The sequence below is a fragment of the Pseudorca crassidens genome, chromosome 1 (genome assembly GCF_039906515.1).
Source record: "Pseudorca crassidens isolate mPseCra1 chromosome 1, mPseCra1.hap1, whole genome shotgun sequence".
NCBI lineage: Eukaryota > Metazoa > Chordata > Mammalia > Artiodactyla > Delphinidae > Pseudorca > Pseudorca crassidens.
In genome coordinates this window covers 74,319,304-74,338,135 of record NC_090296.1, presented here as the reverse complement: position 1 = coordinate 74,338,135, position 18,832 = coordinate 74,319,304, and the positions used below count along the sequence as shown (strand labels likewise).

Below are 18,832 nucleotides of genomic sequence, written 5' to 3'. Positions count from 1 at the left end.
ACTTCAATAAAATTTAAAAAAAAATAAATAGAGGAGGAAGGGGAATTCAGTCAGACACACTGAGTTTAAGCTGTCTGCAGGAGAGCCAGGTAGAGGAAGCCAAAATGCCCTGGAGCCAGGATTCTCTGTATTTCTCCTGTTGAGAATACACAACAAAATTACCACTGGGCAAGCTCCCCAGCCCTTCCAGATTCACTGTTGTTGAAAGGCCTCCAGGCCTTTCATGCCCTAAGGGAACCCTTGCAGATCTGTCTCCTCTCCACCACATTCTTGCCTCCGTTCTTCTGCCACATCAACTGTAACTGTTTACAAAAGCAGGCTGCATGTTCTAGGCCTACGATACTGAGTGTGATAACTTGGTCCTCAAAGAGGAGTCACTCGATAAATATTTGTTGAATTGAATTGAACTGATGGGAAAGGCTAAACTTGTTTAAATTATTTTACCTGAAGCTGTTTCCAAATCAGATCTGAGGAGAAGACAGTCAGGGTCAGACTGAGTCAAAAGGAAGAAAAGACCATTTATGCCTGGGGTCCTGGCCCCAGACCCTTAAAATTCCTTTTGGTACTGCCATAACCAAATCCATGAGCTAACAAATGCTAATCCCTTGGCTAACTGCAGTGATGCAGAAAGAAGATTCCACGTGACACGAGGGTGCTGTGGTCAACTAGAGTTGGCATTCTGGTTTAGAAGAAAGAAAGAAACTCACTCCTTCCCCTCCCCTGCCTTGTGCTTTCCCCACGTCAGAGACAAAACGTGGTTAGTTATCTTGGTCCCCTACTTCCCTTTGAATTTGGCTAAAACACTATACCTGTGATGCTGGCCTGGATCTTCTCCCATGAATATACCCAACAGAGAAGATCCTTGCTGGCCCTTGTCTCCATTGAAGGAAGGCAAAACTCCGAGGCCTGAGCTAGGCTGACCCTGGCTGGGCTGAGCTTTCACTGGAGCTGGCCTGGCTTTTGGGATGCAGATGCACTGACCATCTGGTACCCGCCTCTTCTGGGGAGCTGAAACTCACAGGACAGAACTTGAAGGCTGCAACTGTACTTCGTCATTATGTTAAAGGTCCAACCCCACTCCAACACCAGTTAGAGAGCTGTGTCTCTGTGGGGTCCTTAGAAATCAGAACTCAAGGCAAAGCTTGTAAGCTAACACTTTACTGAGGGTCCAGGCTGCAAAAGTGAAGGACAGAGGGCAGTGAATGGGGGAAGGAGGGCAAACATATACAACGGGGCATGTTACAGAGCTGTCCACAGCCTCAGCAGAAACACTCCAGCTGCTCGGTCATGCCCGATGTCTGGGAGAGGCTGGGCAGAATCACAGTGCCTCACAACAGTCTGGCTGGGACAGAAAGGACAGCAACTTTACCTGTCAGCTCCTTCCCATTTCCTGTCACTCACACCCTTAGCGTGTGAACTCTCCTATACTTCCTGCTCTGTTACCAGCTCCTGGGGAGCCTCCGGGTCTAATAAAGTCAGGCTGCTTTTCTAGAATCCTTGTGGTCATAGAATACGGGAGAAAGAGCAACATAGTCTTACTTCCCTTTGACGTCACCATATTTTTTTTAAACTGGTCATCATCCAAAGGAGAGAGTTTGTGCAGTTGGGGAGTTTAGTTGTGATGACTTGAGTCTTGGCCAATGTCTAAACTCGCTGAGGTATTTCTCAAGTACTTGAAATCAGTTTTAAGAAACAGGAGACAAATATTTAAGAATTGATTATTTTTTTAAAAAATAAATTTATTTTATTTACTTACTATTTTTGGCTGCGTTGGGACTTCGTTGCTTTTTAATACAGCTAGATTTTTTTTTTTTTTTTTTTTTTTTTGCGGTACACGGGTCTCTCACTGCTGTGGCCTTCTCCCGTTGCGGAGCACAGGCTCCGGACGCGTAGGCTCAGCGGCCATGGCTCACGGGCCCAGCCGCTCCGCGGCACGTGGGATCTTCCCGGACCGGGGCACGAACCCGTGTCCCCCGCATCAGCAGGCGGACTCTCAACCACTGAACCACTGCGCCACCACGGAAGTCCCAGCTAGATATTTTTAAATAGTATGCATTCGATTTTTTTAGTGCACAGAAACAGTCTAAAGAAGATAACCACAAAGGACAGTGAATTGGATACATTCTCTGGGCTCCCCTTTTATTCTTTCCATTGCTGCAGCTATAAGCTTCATGTGGGTGTAAACTGACACCACCTTCCTCAGCGCTCTGTGTTTCTCTTGCTCTCTTCCCAGTGTGTCTCTAATGCTGGGGCATGGGACTCATGGGTGGTCTGAAACTGCAAAGGAATTAACAAGCCCTGGGACAACCCTTGACCAATGCAGGAAGGTGCTGGTGAACAACTGATCCCCCTACCAAACTCTTTTTTTTTTAATTTTTAAAAATTTTTTTATTTATTTATTTTTGGCTGCGTTGGGCCTTCGTTGCCGCGCGCGGGCTTTCTGTAGTTGCGGCGAGTGGGGGCTACTCTTCGTTGTGGTGCGGAGGCTTCTCATTGCGGTGGTTTCTCTTGTTGCGGAGCACAGGCTCTAGGCGCGTGGGCTTCAGTAGTTGTGGCTCCCAGGCTCTAGAGCGCAGGCTAAGTAGTTGTGGCGCACGGGCTTAGTTGCTCCGCGGCATGTGGGAATCTTTCTGGACCAGGGATAGAACCTGTATCCCCTGCATTGGCAAGCGGATTCTTAACCACTGCGCCACCAGGGAAGCACCCCCTCCCAACCTTCTGAGTGGAGAATCCAAGGTGCATTCTATGTGGCTTCTCAGAGGATCCCAGTGGCTTCAGCCCCAGCCTCCTACAGTGGTGACCAACTGAAAAACACACTTTTGCATTGGCTTTCCCTTCTTCTCTGTTTTACTTTCCCCACTTCCTCCCTCCTTCTCCTGAGATTATTCCCCCAAAATTGCCTATATGCAAGTCTTGTGTTGGGCTTTGCTTTTAATTTTTGGGGGGGATTGGGGAGGGGGAGGCTAGGAGCGTTGGTAACAGAAATGGTAGAGAGCAGACCCTAGAGTAGGATCCTGGATCTGAATCACTCTCTGCTCAAATGGAAGTGAGGGCTCCACTGCCGGACAGCGTGGAATGGGCATGACCCCTGGTGTGCCATAGCGGTCACAAGATTCCTAAGATGGGGATGAGCGCAGGGTAAAGGTCAAGTGTTGGGTTACGAGGTTGCTAAGGCACTTGAACGATATGAAGGCAGTTATGATTATAAGGACTGAGAGTTTGCCAGCTTTTATTAATTGCTTTAGAAGCCTTGTAGAAAGAAAATGACAAGCCCAGGTTAGCCAAATAACAACACAGGTCACTCTGTGAGATCCAGAAGGACTCTGTAGCTTGTTTAAAGAGACCTCACCTCCGTCAGCCGGAGGGAAGAATGTGCTGAAAATAAGTATTTAATTATATGAGTGATGGAATTGCAATGACGATTGAATGCATGGCTTCAAAGGTCTCTTTACTCAAAGCCCTTTGAGGAGTTCTCAGGAGAGCTCCGGGAGCAGGAATAGGGGCATTTGGGTGTATGAGCCTGATAATATCGTGGAGGCTTACTCTAGAGGAGTCATGAGAAGACACATTATATTAGATAAGAATTCTTGGGAGCTCCCTGGCGGTCCAGGGGTTAGGACTCCGCGCTTTCACGGCCCTAATACACCAGCACTTCTTTTCTCTCCCTCCCTTTTCCCTCCTTGCACACAGACCCCCAAACTGGCAGTGTGTCAGCCAGATGTGTTTTGTAGACCCTAAGTATGGTTTTAAAATTTGAATTAATTGTCAACATTTTAGAAATCACGTCAATCCACATAAAACTCTAAATGTCCACCCATTTTATTATTTACATGAACTCCATAAAATGTTAGAGTTTGAAATCTCTGCCCTGGAGTTCCCCTGGGGGCCATGCTTGTTCCACCCAAGAGGCAAAGGCTGCCTTGGGGGTTTTTTTCCCCTTACAGTCAGTATCGTAGACTGTGGGAATGGGACTAGACAAGGATATTAGTTATGACCTTTCACTTCATTTTGCAGATGAAGAAATTGATGAGTAGGAGATCATAGAACATAGTCAAGATTATACATTGGTTCGTAGCAAAACCAGGAGAGAGTTTAAACCTTTGTTTTCTGAGTACATAGCATTTTCCTAGTGCACCCTTCGCATTTTGGAGGTCAGAGTAGGGGGGAGGTGAGGAAACCTTTCTCATTTCTCCCTTTAGCAGTTATATTGACTTGACATCTGCTGTGCCCTAACCCAAAACTACCTCTCCTGCCAAATTTGGGTGTAACCTACCAGTGTATGTACCACTGTTGGGTAATCAAGCGATTATTTTTTAATGTAACCCAGGGATCACACTTCCCTTAGGATAGTCTCCCTGAATCCCCATCCTGCTTACTCATAGAAAACCCCATCTTTTACCAAGATTCCCTGATGTTTCTGACTATCCCCAAGGAATGCTTAAAGATCCCACAAATCCATCCGAATTGTCTCTGCCTCCCCTGCCCCCTTGCCTGGGTCGGGACTGCTGCTCATTTCCAGCACAGGACAGTCTTTCCATCTCATCACTAGCTTCTCCACGCAGACCATTTTCCCCTCAAACCACTTTCTTTCAAGTCTGGACACAGATACATTCCTATATTTCTCAGGCATAACATTTCACGAAACTTTGCTTTAGCCTTATATAATAACAGGACCAATTCATGCTGCAGAAAAGAAAATGTATAACAGGTAACTAGTTGCATCTGCTCCTAGATTGTCTATGTTATGACCATCCACAGGAGATTAACCAGTGCTCTCCTTTGCCCCCACCCCCACCCCAATCTGCAGCAAAGTTGCAGGGGCCAGAGACGGGCCAAAGATGGGTTATTTCTGTACCTGGGAACACATTTCCAGTGAAACAAAGAAAATCTAAGTTTAAGGCTAGCTTTCCACCACGTATAATGATTTACAGAGATGCCAAATCTACCCACAATGAAAACAAACAGTTGCACTGTTTGCATAGTAGTTTGTTTCTTTCCTGTCTCTCCACCCTAGAGTAGTATTTTGGTTTGGCTTGGCATAACCAAAGGGCCTTTGAAATATTTGCAGTGTCAAAAAAGCAAGGCCCCTGCTCCGCAAAGATGAATTTGAACCTTCACCTTTGACGAAACAAAACTTGCTGGCCTTTGAAAATATTCTTCATACTTCTAGCCACTGAGTTAGAAAAAAAATAAGTAGAGGTTTAACCTCAGCTAGAAAAACCAAGAAGAAATGTTTTATAGTTTCTGGAGAGGTGAGTGTTGTATTTTTAATATTTCAAGATTGACATGGTTTGTGGGGAGTGAGTGAATAATGAAACTAACTATGGAGAAAGAGAAGGGTATCTGTTTAAGAAAACAAAGGGGTATCTCTCCGAGATTGAAAGGAAAGAGGCCCACTCAGGGAAAAGCAGGCCACCGAATTTTAAAGCTCATCAAACACTCTGCCTACTCTCTACTTAATAATTTAGCAAAGTACAGCCCTGAGAAGTAGGTGATTTAGCTCAAAGGAGACATCTAATTAGTGGCGGGACAAGTGAATAAATCAGGCCTCCTGACTCACTAGGCATTTTTCTTTCCACCACATCAGGCCGCCTTCAGCAGACAACAGGTAGGCAAGGCAGTAACAAGGAGGCCCCTTAAGCAGGGATTTCAACTGCCACCCTAGAAAGACAGTGGAATCACTCTCCCCTTTTAACCGTGAACCCTTTGTGGAGTGATAGGGACAGAGTAAAGGGACAAAGTAGGTGATTAAATAGTTAATCCCACTAGGGGATTGTAAGTAGAGAGAAAAGTATGGGAGACCCCCGTAAGTTAACGATCACTCAAGAAAGCAGGCTTGTAGGGACTTCCCTGGTGGTCCAGCTGTTAAGACTCCACGCTCCCCATGAAGGGGGCCTGGCTTCCATCCTTGGTCAGGGAACTAGATCCAGCATGCTGCCATGAAGACCTGGCACAGCCAAATAAATAAATATTAAAAAAGAAACAGGAAAGCAGGCTTGCTTAACAACAAAACCATGCAACAGAAGCATGAGACATGCCCAAAACAATAAAACAATGGTGGAATGAGATCCACATCCTGCCCAGTGATGTCAGTAAGTTAATGATTCCCAGGACACGCTCCTCTGCATGCAGTAAAAACAAAAATATAGGGGAAAAGGTGACTTTATTCTGAAACCTGAGATGATTTACCATATCTTAGCATCTATTAGCACCCTTCTGAATAGCACCATGACAGCCCCAGTTTGACCATGTAGGGACAAGAAAACTCCCCCACCCGACGTGAAGGAGGAGATGACAATAGAAGCTTGACATCTACTCAAGAATGAGGAGGAAGGTGGCCTTCTTCCCCTCCCCACTTTTCCTTTGATTATGAAAATGTAACCCATTAAGTCCTCGGTGCGCAATCCCTTGCCTGCCCGCTTGTATCGCTCACAAGCGTCCTATACTAATAAACTCTTTCCTTACCTGTCACCCTGCCTCTTGCTGAATTCCTTCTGTGCTGAAACAGAAGAACCTATGCTCTACTAAGTCCCAAAATGCATTCTGCGGTTTCAGCAGCACCTTAGGGAGGGTGTTAATGATGGGGAGGGAGAGATGGAGCTGGGAGACAGGACACCTGGCACTTCTGTGTGTTGACTGCATGCCAGCAAAGTTGTTGCCCATCGATTCTGGGAAATCACGTCTATTTAACTGTGGTAAATGTTTTATCATAGTACAAGATTCTGACACTTTACAAAGTGCTTTTTTAAGAGAAGGAAGATGTGGAGGGAAGAGGGCAGAGTGGGGACTTGCTACCAATGGGCACAGAGTTTCAGTGGGGGAAGATGAAAAAGTTGGATGGTGGTGATGCTTACACAATGACATGAATGTACTTAACGCCAAAGAAGTGTACACTTAAAAATGGTTACAAGGGCTTCCCTGGTGGCGCAGTGGTTGAGAGTCCGCCTGCCGATGCAGGGGACACGGGTTCGTGCCCCAGTCCGGGAAGATCCCACATGCTGCGGAGCGGCTGGGCCCGTGAGCCATGGCCGCTGAGCCTGCGCGTCCGGAGCCTGTGCTCCACAACGGGAGAGGCCACAACAGTGAGAGGTCCGTGTACCGACCAAAAAAAAAAAAAAAGCTAAGGAGGAGGTAACCCTAGAGAGGTGATACAGAGCAGGAACAGAGAATGAGATGCTAGAAACCCTGAAGGTTGACAATACTGTCTTCATCTTTTCTTTTCTTTTTTTTAAAAATGGTTGAAAGTATTATATTTCTTCATCTTGCTTTATTTTCTTTTATAAATTTATTTATTATTTGGCTGCGTTGGGTCTTTGTTGCTGCGCGGGCTTTCTCTAGTTGCGGAGAGCGGGGGCTACTCTTCGTTGCAGGTTTCTCATTGTGGTGGCTTCTCTTGCTGCGGAGCACGGGCTCTAGGTGCACAGGCTTCAGTAGTTATGGCACGCGGGCTCAGTAGTTGTGGCTCTCGGGCTTTGGAGTGCAGGCTTGGTAGTTGGTGGCACCCGGGCTTAGTTGCTCCGCGGCATGTGGGATCTTCCCGGACCAGGGATCGAACGCGTGTCCCCTGCATTGGCAGGCAGATTCTTAACCACTGCACCACCAGGGAAGTCTTCACATCTTTTCCGAATCTCTATTTTCCGTATTTGTTCTTGGATTCACAGAAGGTTCCTGGAGGTATCTGCAGCCTATAAAACTGTATACACAGAGAGGAATCTGGGAAGATGGCCAGGAATCTATATCCCCACCTAGACAACAACTGCACCAGCAGAATCTGCCAGGGGAAGGCTTGGGTAGTAAATTGCAGTTAATTTCAGTTCCTAGCACAGTAGCAATTACCCATCCCCCACTCTTAGCCACCTGGTAGGTTGACAGCTGTGCATTTGTTCCTGGAGGAGCTTGTATACAGCTTCCAGGAGCCAGTGTGAGCAAAAAGGACCTTATCCTCCAAATATCAGGGATCAGTGCTCTGACTGCTGATTGCTACTTCTGATCACAGAAGTGCAGACAAAGAGGCAAACAGTCATTGTTATTGCACCTCCCCCCTTTATTGCAAGCCTGTCCTCTGCTGGTTGAAGAGACTTCTGGGGGAATTTAAAAGGCTGACACTAGGGAGTTCCCTGGTGGCCTAGGGGTTAGGATTCTGGGCTTTCGCTGCTGTAGCTTGGGTTCAATCCCTGGTCAGGGAACTGAGATCCTGCAAGCAGCAAAGTGCGGCCAAAAAAAAAAAAGAACATATCATTAAAAATAATAATAATTGGGCTTCCCTGGTGGCGCAGTGGTTGAGAGTCCGCCTGCCGATGCAGGGGACACGGGTTCGTGCCCCGGTCCGGGAAGATCCCACATGCCGCGGAGCGGCTGGGCCCGTGAGCCATGGCCACTGAGCCTGCGTGTTCGGAGCCTGTGCTCCGCAACGGGAGAGGCCACAACAGTGAGAGGTCCGTGTACCGACCAAAAAAAAAGATTAAAAAACAGGAACCCCAAAAGATAAATGGGCAAAGGAAATGAAAAGACAGTTTATAGAAGGGGAAATCAAAAAGGCTGGCAAACATGTGAAGAGAAGCTCAAACTCATTAGCTATCAGAGTAACACAAAGTTTTAAAATAATAAGATATTACTTTATTAAGCTGGTGAAAATAATAAAGCTGAGAATACCAAGTGTTAGCAGGGATGTGGGGATAGCAGGACCTCTTATGCTGTTGGTGGGCGTGTGGACAGGTGCAGCCACCCTGGAGAGCAATCAGACAGTTCTTAGTTATACATCATTGTATTTCGTGACCAGCAAGCCCCACTTCTGGATATATTTCTCCAAAAAATTCCCACTCAAATTCACATGAAGACATCTCCAAGAAGGTTTATGCCACTGTTTGTGGTGGTAAGGATCTGGAGGTTATCCAGAGTCTATCCAAGAAATAAACTGGAAAATAAGGAGTACCGTGTAGCAGTCAGAAGCAACAATTACACGTACCAGAGCAATATGCATCATGCCAAGAGAAAACAGGAAGAAAATAATGAGATCTAGAGTGTATAGCACTTATATAAATTAATACACTATACCCAACAGACAATACACATCTTAAAAGAACACATACAACTGAACGTATATACATTTAACTGGATGGTTGTCTGTAAGGGGAAAGAGGCAAATGAAACTGGGGATTGGGGTTATGGGTCCTGCCCCAACCAATGAGTTCCATGAACCAAAGACTGTACTGAATTCAACCCTCTAAGTCCAAAGTTCCCTCAAAAAAAAGAGGAAAACCTCAAAGAGAACAGGAAGGTTTGCAATGAAAAATAAAATCTTTCTTCCTCCATAGTTTTTCTCTCCATGGAATCTGCTGCTAATGTGTATGTGTGTGTGTTGCACATTTTTTTAGAAAAATGCTGAATGCATTTACTAGGACATGTTTGTATGGACGGGTAATTTTTATTTCTATCACATTGTTCTCTACCTTGTTCTCTTTGCTTCAGAATATACTTTGGGCACCTTTCCCTTTAAGCACTTACAGGGACTTCCCTGGTGGTGCAGTGGTTAAGAATCTGTCTGCCCATTCAGGAGACACAGGTTCCGTCCCTGGTCCGGGAAGATCCCACATGCCGCGGAGCAACTAAGCCCATGCGAGCCACAAGTACTGTGCCCGCATGCTGCAACTACTGAAGCCTGCGTGCCTAGAGCCCGTGCTCCACAACAAGAGAAGCCACCACAATGAGAAGCCCACGCACTGCGTGGAAGAGTAGCCCCCGCTTGCGGCAACTAGAGAAAGCCCGCGTGTAGCCAAAAATCCCAAAGCAGCCAAAAAACAAACAAAAAAAAAACCAACGACATAAGCACTTACAGATCTATCTCCTTTATTAACAGCTGTATTATATTGATATACTCCAACTTAAATGTCCTACCAATAGATATTAGTTTGCTTTTTTTAAAGTTGTTTGCTATTAAACAAATTTGCTTTTTAAATTGTTATTAAACAATGTCTTGCAAACATTCTTGCACATAAATTGAGGGGAAATTTTAGCAAGCATATTCACGATGTAAACCCCAAGTACTGAAATTTCTCAATCAATACAGTCAAAATATACACACACTTAAATATTTGATAGATAGGCTAAATTGCTTTCCCAAAGGTTGCAACAAAATAAAATCCCATCAGGGACTTCCCTGGCGGTCCAGTGGTCAAGACATTGCCTTCCAGTGCAGGGGATGCCAGTTCGATCCCCGGTTGGGGAGCTACGATCCCACATGCCTTGTGGCCAAAAAACCAAAACATAAAACAGAAGCAATATTGTAACAAATTCAATAAAGACTTTAAAAATGGTCCACAACAAAAGAATCTTTAAAAAAAAATAAAATCCCATCAGAAACATCTGAAAGTACCTATTTCCCCATACTTTTGCCAGCTCTGGGTTATGAAGCTTCTCTTTTTTACCAATCTAAGAGTTGAAAGATTGTATCTTGTTGATGTTTTGATCTCCATGTTTTTAAAATGTGAGTGAGATGAGTATGTTTCCATAATTTTATAGACCATTTATACTTTTCCTGTGAACTGTCCGTTCTTATAACTTGCGTATTTTCTTTTGAGTTGTTTTACTTTCTCTCATTCATTTGCATGAGAGTTATTTTGCAAAATAAGGCAATTAGCCATTTTATCATATGTTCTGCAATTACGTTTTCACAGTCTGTCTTTGTCTTTTGCCAAACAGAAGTTTAAAATTTTTATACAGATTTATCAGTCTGTTCCTTTATGCCTTCTGGGGAACAGATATTTTAAATTTTATTTTGTCACTTGGAAGTTTCTGAGAGGATTGATTAAAGTGTCTGAGGTGAAGAGGGAGGAGGGGAGCAGCGGAGGCAGTTGCAACTTCAAAAGGCAGAACAAAGAATTTAAACAAAGAGGTGGCAGGGGTGTTAGTGGGAGCAGAAATAGCAGCCCAACTGGGGCCCATTCCAGGGAAGCAACATCCCAGCAGAGCCTCCTGGATCCTTGCACTTAATGGGAGAGCTCTTAGCTACACCAGTAAGCAGCCCAGACTGGTCATGCGACCTGAGAAACATGCCTAGTTCTTCCCGGACACAGCAGGGAAGGGACCTCCCCAGGTAACTGAAATTCATAATTATCTGGGTCTTTGGAGACATTTCAAAATAGGGTGTCATTGTTTATTAAGCTGGCAAAATTGGGCATACTTATAATGTAAACCTCTCAGTCTGAGTTTCTCAATCAAGTTTCCAAGAGAGATTAAGATTGAAAAATAGGACTTCCCTGGTGGTGCAGTGGTTGAGAATCCACCTGCCAATGCAGGGGACACGGGTTCAAGCCCTGGTCTGGGAAGATCCCACATGCCATGGAGCAACTAAGACCGTGTGCCACAGCTACTGAGCCTGTGCTCTAGAACCCACGGGCCACAACTACTGAGCCCACGTGCCACAACTACTGAAGCCCGTGCGCCTAGAGCCTGTGCTCCACAACAAGAGAAGACACTGCAGTGAGAAGCCCGTGCACCACAATGAAGAGTAGCCCCCGCTCGCCGCAAGTAGAGAAAGCCTGCACGCAGCAACAAAGACCCAACACAGCCAAAAATAAATAAATAAAATACATTTTTTAAAAAGATTGACAAATAATAATAAACAAGTTTTGAACTTTGCAAATTGGGTGATGCTGAAATTTGCCAGTGATGGCCAATGACAGAGCAGCTCCGTTAGCAATTTAATTAGAATACTTTCGAAGCTCCCTGTGGCAGTGAGGGTAGAACTGTGGTCATTTGGTTGAGCCCATCCTCAGTTTTTGATTCGAGATAGGGAAGGACACTGATAATTGGTAAGCACTGTATATTGCATGGAAGGGAGGGGGTAGCTGATGACGTCACCACCTCCCTCTGGATTTACCACTCCAACTTTCCCTGACACAACTCTGACCACCTGGCAGGAGTGAAGGAGCTCTACAGGGTTGACAAAAAATCAGAAGGAAATTTTCATACCACACAGATGCCCCCCAAGAGCTTTGCTACTGTAAATGTTACAAACTTGGATTACGTAGGCTAGAAGTGAATTGTACTGTGGATTTTTTGTTTCTTGCAATTCTCTCATTAAGTTATTAGGCCCTTCTGTTTTATATTTTACTAGCATTTGTATTTCACAAACAAGTCCAGTGGGGCAATTTTTGAAGATAAGGTGTGAGACAGAAGAGGAGAATTCTAGGCCACGTCCTATGGACAATTCTGATAAGATTAGTGATGAAGAATTATAATCTTCTGAGTCATTCCACTGCACCATTGCAAAAAGTGGTCTATAAAAATATCCTCTTTACAATGAAAACTACCCCTCAATTGATTGTTTTGTTTTTTGCTGCACCGGGTCTTTGTTGCAGCACTCGGGCTTCTCTGGTTGCAGCACACAGGCTCTAGAGGACATGGGCTCAGTGGTTGAAGTGTGCGGGCTTAGTTGCTGTATGGGGGATTTTAGTTCCCCGATCAGGAATCAAACCTGGGCCCCCTGCATTGGGAGCGCAGAGTCTTAACTGCTGGATCACCAGGGAAGTCCCCCTCAATGGATTTTTACACATGCTAGTAATCCAAGTTGTCCTAGTGCATGTACTTTATTTGAGGCAAACAACTTACAAATGCAGCAATGGCTCCAGCAAAATGGAAAAGCCACTTAACGATAAATCACAACCATTTGACCCAGAAAAGTGCTGAATATTTCTAATGGCTACTGGAATCTCAAAGCAAACAGAGAAAAACTTTTGTTTACAAAAAAGGTCAGTGGAAAAGCTCAGGAAGCAAGTGATGGAGTAGCAAACTTACTGCCTAAAAAGGAAAAATTACAGAGGTGATGAAAAGCTCCTAATTCCAGGATGTAAAATTATAGTGAGTAAAATACTTGGACAGATACAATACAAGACACTGAAAAATTTCCGTAGCAGGATATGTTGATGTTATCTATGACTTGTCACATGATGTTAAAAAGCTTTTTATCTAATAAACTGAAAACAACCTCTTCTATATCCAGGTTGGTAAGTCGACAGATTTCACTAATGAATGTCATGCTGCAACATTTATTAACGTGTAAATAATGGTAAAATTCAAGAAAAAATTTCTACTGCAAAGTGTTACCTGAAACAAGCAAAGGCCAAGATGTATTTCATGTTTTGTTTAGTATCTAGAAACGAAAGGTTATCTCGGAGGATACTGGCATTTGTACTGATGGCGCCCTATAAACGGTTGGTTCTGTGAAAGGCTTTGCCCCTTGTGTAAAATAAGACAGTCCTGACATCATCACAACACACTGCTTTCTTCACGGGGAGGTGATGGTGTCAAAAAGTCTAGGAGATTAAATGAAAAACAGTTCTGGATGGTGGTACAAAAATGGTTAACTTTATTAACAAAGACCAGGTCACTCAAGTTTGTTTTTAAAGCTGTGGGGAAACCTGGACAAAGAAAGGGTAAAAATCTCTGCTACATAGTGAAACTTCCGGGGTCAGCAGAGGAAGACTTCTAATGGGGTATTTGAGCTCAAAGGTGAATTTCTGGTGTATGTTCCAGAAAGTCGTGGGCCAGATTCTGCTGAGTGCTTTAAAGATAAGAATGGCTCCAAAAACACGCCTACTTAGCAGATCCTTTTTTATCACATGAGCCAGTTGAACAAGCCAATGAAAGCGCTTGGGAAAAATGCTTTGGCTTCAATTAACAAGATTTAAAAGGAAATAGAATCTTTGGAAAAATCATGCTGTAAAAGGAGATCTTAAAGTGTTTCTGCTGCTGCTTGGACTTGAGAGTGAGGAAGAGAGTAGGCAAGTATGAAAGTTAGCTTACTGGGATCACTGCATGGGGTAGAAAAAAAGAAAGCTGATGTGTAGAAAAGAGAAAAAAGTTGAGGTGATATGGGGGAAAATCGTTTGATCACACCATCCTCCCCCCCGTGGGAAACATCCTCCCCACCGTGGGAAACATTGTACAGTCATACCATCATGCCTCCCCAGATCCCCCGGAACAGTGGAGGAATCTATCTAGTGGGGTCCCTCCTAACCCGCCCCATGTTTAGTCTGAGCACACACTCATGATGGAGACAAACCAGCCTTTCAAGGCTCTATCTCCCTCTCATTTTAGGCAAACAATGTTCAATTGTCTGTTCCAATTCTCTATCAAACCATTACTCTGGGACTTCCCTGGTGGCACAGTGGTTAAGAATCCGCCTGCCAATGCAGGGGACACGGGTTCGAGCCCTGGTCCGAGAAGATCCCACATGCCGCAGAGCAACTAAGCCCGTGTGCCACAACTACCGAGCCTGCACTCTAGAGCCCGCGAGCCACAACTGCTGAAGCCCGCACACCTAGAGCCCGTGCTCCGCCAGAAGAGAAGCCACCACAATGAGAAGCCCGCGCACCGCAACGAAGAGTAGCCCCCGCTCGCCGCAACTAGAGAAAGCCCGCAAGCAGCAACGAAGACCTAACGCAGCCAAAAATTAATTAATTAATTAATAATTTTTAAAAAATTACTCTGAGGATGAGTGCGGTCCTCGATCTGAAGAAATGTTATTCGGTGGTCCAAATTGGTACAGTATCTTGTCAATTGAGATAAATATCATGATCACCATAAAACTAATCCACCATGGTTTTCATACAAAGTATATCAGCCCCTTCATAGGGAGAGTTCCACTAGGCATTTATAGCAAGAGAATAATCCCCCTTCTTCAGAGTAAACAAGTGTTAGAGCAGCTTTTATACAGTCCACCAGGCTTAGGAACAACCTCCCGTGTGTCTGGATCATGCATAGATATCTGTATTTGTTTAGTAGTGAGCTGTGGGTCCTACATCAACCCCAATGTGTTCTTCCATGCTGCAGTATTCAAAAGCAAGGAAACTGCCCCTAAATTAGTCACTCTCACAATCATTTTAGTAAACGTTTTTGAGGAAGCTGATGACATTGATTCACAAAATGAGATAACTCCTTCACGCTATTGCCCTCTGGTTTCAGTAGTTTCTTCGTTTTGCCCTCTTCCAACCTGGACAAACTCCTTGGTGACCAGAGGTTGTAGACATGGTGTCTGCTGTTCCAGCATAAATTTTCCAGCACGGGTTTTAAATGAAAAACACAGATTTTATTATTTCTTTTCAGCTTCAAAAATAACACTTTATATGTATATATAGGCCTACAGAAGAGATCAAGAAACTTATATATATGCATAATAACTTTGTAATTGCTAGACCTGTATTTCAGCCTGATCATGTCACTTAGTGAGAAATTTCTTTTTCAGTCTTAATAACATAGTGTCTTAGGCTGTTTTTATTCATATTGCTTTGGCTTGTGATTAATGGCTTTACTATTCAAAACTGTCAAATGTTTTTGTATTATAAATAACATTAATTAAAATAAATTTACAACCCTTGTTTAAGTTAAATCTATCAAGCTGACCTTTCAAAAACTGAATCCCCACTTTGGCTTAAGCCAGTTATTTAACAGAAATGTATTATGTTTGCCTTAAAAGTTTTTAAAATTTATGAAAAGGAAAGAAAGAGATTAATTTCAAGTAAGGTTACTTAATCTTTAGCTACCTGATTCTATTCAAGATACACTGGCCAAAAAAAAAAAAAAACAGAAAAAAAATCTTTTTAGCTTTAAATAGGAGAAATAATTACTCTTGCATATATTAGATACCAGGTACCATACCTCATTAGTATTTCTTACAGTATGATGGTGTGATACAACTTTTAGACCTATTTAGTTAAGTTTTTTTTTAAATCAAGTAGGATTTTTTTTTTAATCAAGGGAAAACTGAAGTCTCCTCGGGTGCACTACTTATGTGCAATAGAGTGAATATCCTTTGTGGGGAAGGGAAACCACACAAAAATAGTAGGCTAATAAATTGGCCATAGTAAACAGATCCACAGAAAGTATGATTCTCTACTCAAAAGAACATTGACTATTAATATTAGATTATTATATCTGTAATTTACTATCATAGTAACGAACCACTGCTTCAGATATAACAGTGTTTATGCCAGAATTCCTTGAGACCTTCCCTTGAAAATTATTTCAAGCATTCCTCGAAGGTAGAAAGATTGAGAATGGCCTCCCTAAGACCCTACTGCCACTGTGTCAGTGTGACAGGTTTCTGTGCCCCTTGTTTGCTCACTTTCTAATCGCTAAGAGTTCTAAAGAACAGTTTCACTGACAGCCAAGCCCAGGTCCCATTACAATACGATTTTTGTCCAACTTGAGCACCAATACCCACTTGGATGTCAGGTTTACTGCAGGATTGAAACATGGCTGCTAGTCTCTGTATAGTCTCACGAGCTCCTTCAGCCAAAAAGGGCAGAATTGCTATTAAATGAGGTAAATGTACTAAATGCTGATGAAAAAAGATTTCCAGGACACCTTATAACATGAAAAAAGCAAAGTTACAAAGTGGTGTATAGCATGTAAACACATTTACATAAACATACCAAGTTACATAGTTACATGTGTTCCTGGCTGATTATATGTTCAGAGACATAGAGGTGAAGCTAAAGGTAAATTTGGAGGCAGAGACCGAATAGAAGGAACAAAATTGCCTCATCAAGAACCATGGAAAAGAAAGCAATTATAAGAAAAATAAGAACGTTAAATGAAGCAAATGGGATGAGAGCTGCTAAATAAAAAATTACAGTGTATGCATGTGTGTATGTATGTATATATTATGTATATAGGTACATGTATATGTATAGATATAATTATATATTTATATATAATTTTATATGATATTCCTAGGAGTCCTCTGCCTGAAGATGGGACAAACTGGTCCTTTCTTGGGGTAGGAACACAGTTATACCTTCATGACCTGAGTCATATTATTATTTGTTCTGAATAAAATAATCAAAAAGAAAACAAATACTTGCAAGAGTAGGTTATAATGCCAGTTACCTGTCAAGGTGCCAAGGATGCAAATCATCTTCCTCTCAACAGCATATGTGGGGAATTCCCTGGCGGTCCAGGGGTTAGGGCTCCACACTTCCACTGCAGAGGGACACGGGTTTGACCCCTGGTCAGGGAACTAAGATCCCGCATTCTGCGTGGCGCAAAAAAGCAGCAAACAAACAAACAAAAAAGCATATGTGGACTCATAGCAGGAAAGCCAAACTATACTAGGCATGCTTTGGCAAGAAACTGTCTAATATAGAAGGATTGTCTCTGTATATTTAAGCCTGACTCTAAAACTGGCTGCAGAATCCTGTATCTTGCTACAAGACTTAGACATGCAATATTTGAAAAAGAACAGAATTATTCCAGGTATAATTCCTATATCAAGGAATTAGGAAAAGGGTAGGCAAGCAAACCCTTAAAGGGAAGCCCAGGCTGAGCCCACATGAAGGCAGGACAGGGAAAGAGGCCCCATAGTTACCTTGGTTCTCATCTTCAGCCCACATTTAGACACCCTCTTACGTCCAAAGATGTGTTGGGTCAGGATGCAAAACTGTTTGAGTTTAAGCTCACAACATTTGATCCATTTCATTATTGGACCCATAAAACACACACATACATAGATATATATAAATAGATATCTTAGAAGTTAAGAGCATGGGGCTTGGAGACAAATCCCACAGCTGATGAACAGTGATTACATGTGGTTGGGCAAGTTATTTAACTTCTCTCTATGACTCAGTTTCCCTGTGTGTAAATGGGGATAGTATCACCTATCAATACCTCAGTGGGATTTTATAAAGATGAAAACACCTAATGAACCTGAGTTTGATACACAGTAAGCACTCAAAAGAAAAAAAAAGTGCTGTTGGACCCTCCTTAGGAAGAAAGATGCTGATTGTAACAGAAAACAATATCAGCTTGGCCACAGGCCCACTTTCTCCAGCTGAATCTCAGGCTTTGACTCTCTGGGTCACAACACACAAGCCTCATGATGTCATAAGAGGCTCAAGGCATCGACAGAGAAGAGAGACGTCATTTTTAAAAAGAGAACTCCAAACAATAAATGCAAACCTGACTCTGGAGAAGTATAAAACATTGACTCTGCCCTTAAGGTGCTATCAGCCTCGTGGGGGTGGGAGGAGGCACAGGGCTGAGACACAGAGTTTGGTTGGAAAGACCAAATAGGTGTATCCAAGAAGGCTTCTCTGCAGACGTGACTGCCTCCAGAGGAGATGATGCCTGTGCTGAGTCTTGAGGAAAGAGTAGGAACAACCCAGATGATGAGGATACAAGCATAGAAATACAGGGAAATTGTTATGTTTCTAGTAAAAGGAGCTTGTGAAAGCAAAGGGAAATGAAGCTAGGGAGAGAGGTCAGGGACAAATCAACAAAATCTTAGTACAAGAAGCCAAGAATTTAAACTTTATCATAAAAGTCAATGGACAGCCATTGTTGAATTTTAGCAACGAGATGGACTTGATCAGTTTTTCACCTTGGAAAGATCACCCCAGCTTAGTTTGGAAGTAACAGCAGAAAAGAGCTACAACTACACTCCAGGCCAGATACATGACCACCGCAATAAGATATAGCAACAGTGGGATGGGGAGAAGATTGACTTAAGTAGAGCAGATATAATATTGGCAGGATTTGGTGACAGTTGGATGTGGAAGAAGTGAGAGGGAGAATCATGGCTGACTCTGAAGTTTCTGACTTGGACAACTGAATGAATAGTGGTTAACATAAAATACAAGAAAAGAAACAGTGGTCCTGGAAGCAGATGAGTACAGTGCTATAGAAAGTCACAGAGGTCACTGTTCACTGTGATGATAAGGGAAGGTGTTCAAGAGGCCCTACATGATGGACAGACAGAACATGATTTTGTGTCTTTCAATAGGAACCTCCATCCTAGTTTGGGGCTCTGATGACTCAAAAAAGTAAAGGC

General features: G+C 43.3%; 1 pseudogene; it reads left to right on the top strand.

Moving 5' to 3' along the window:
* LOC137218509 (dehydrogenase/reductase SDR family member 2, mitochondrial-like) overlaps positions 1 to 18,832 on the top strand; it is a 154,337-nt pseudogene that overhangs the window by 119,319 nt on the left and 16,186 nt on the right.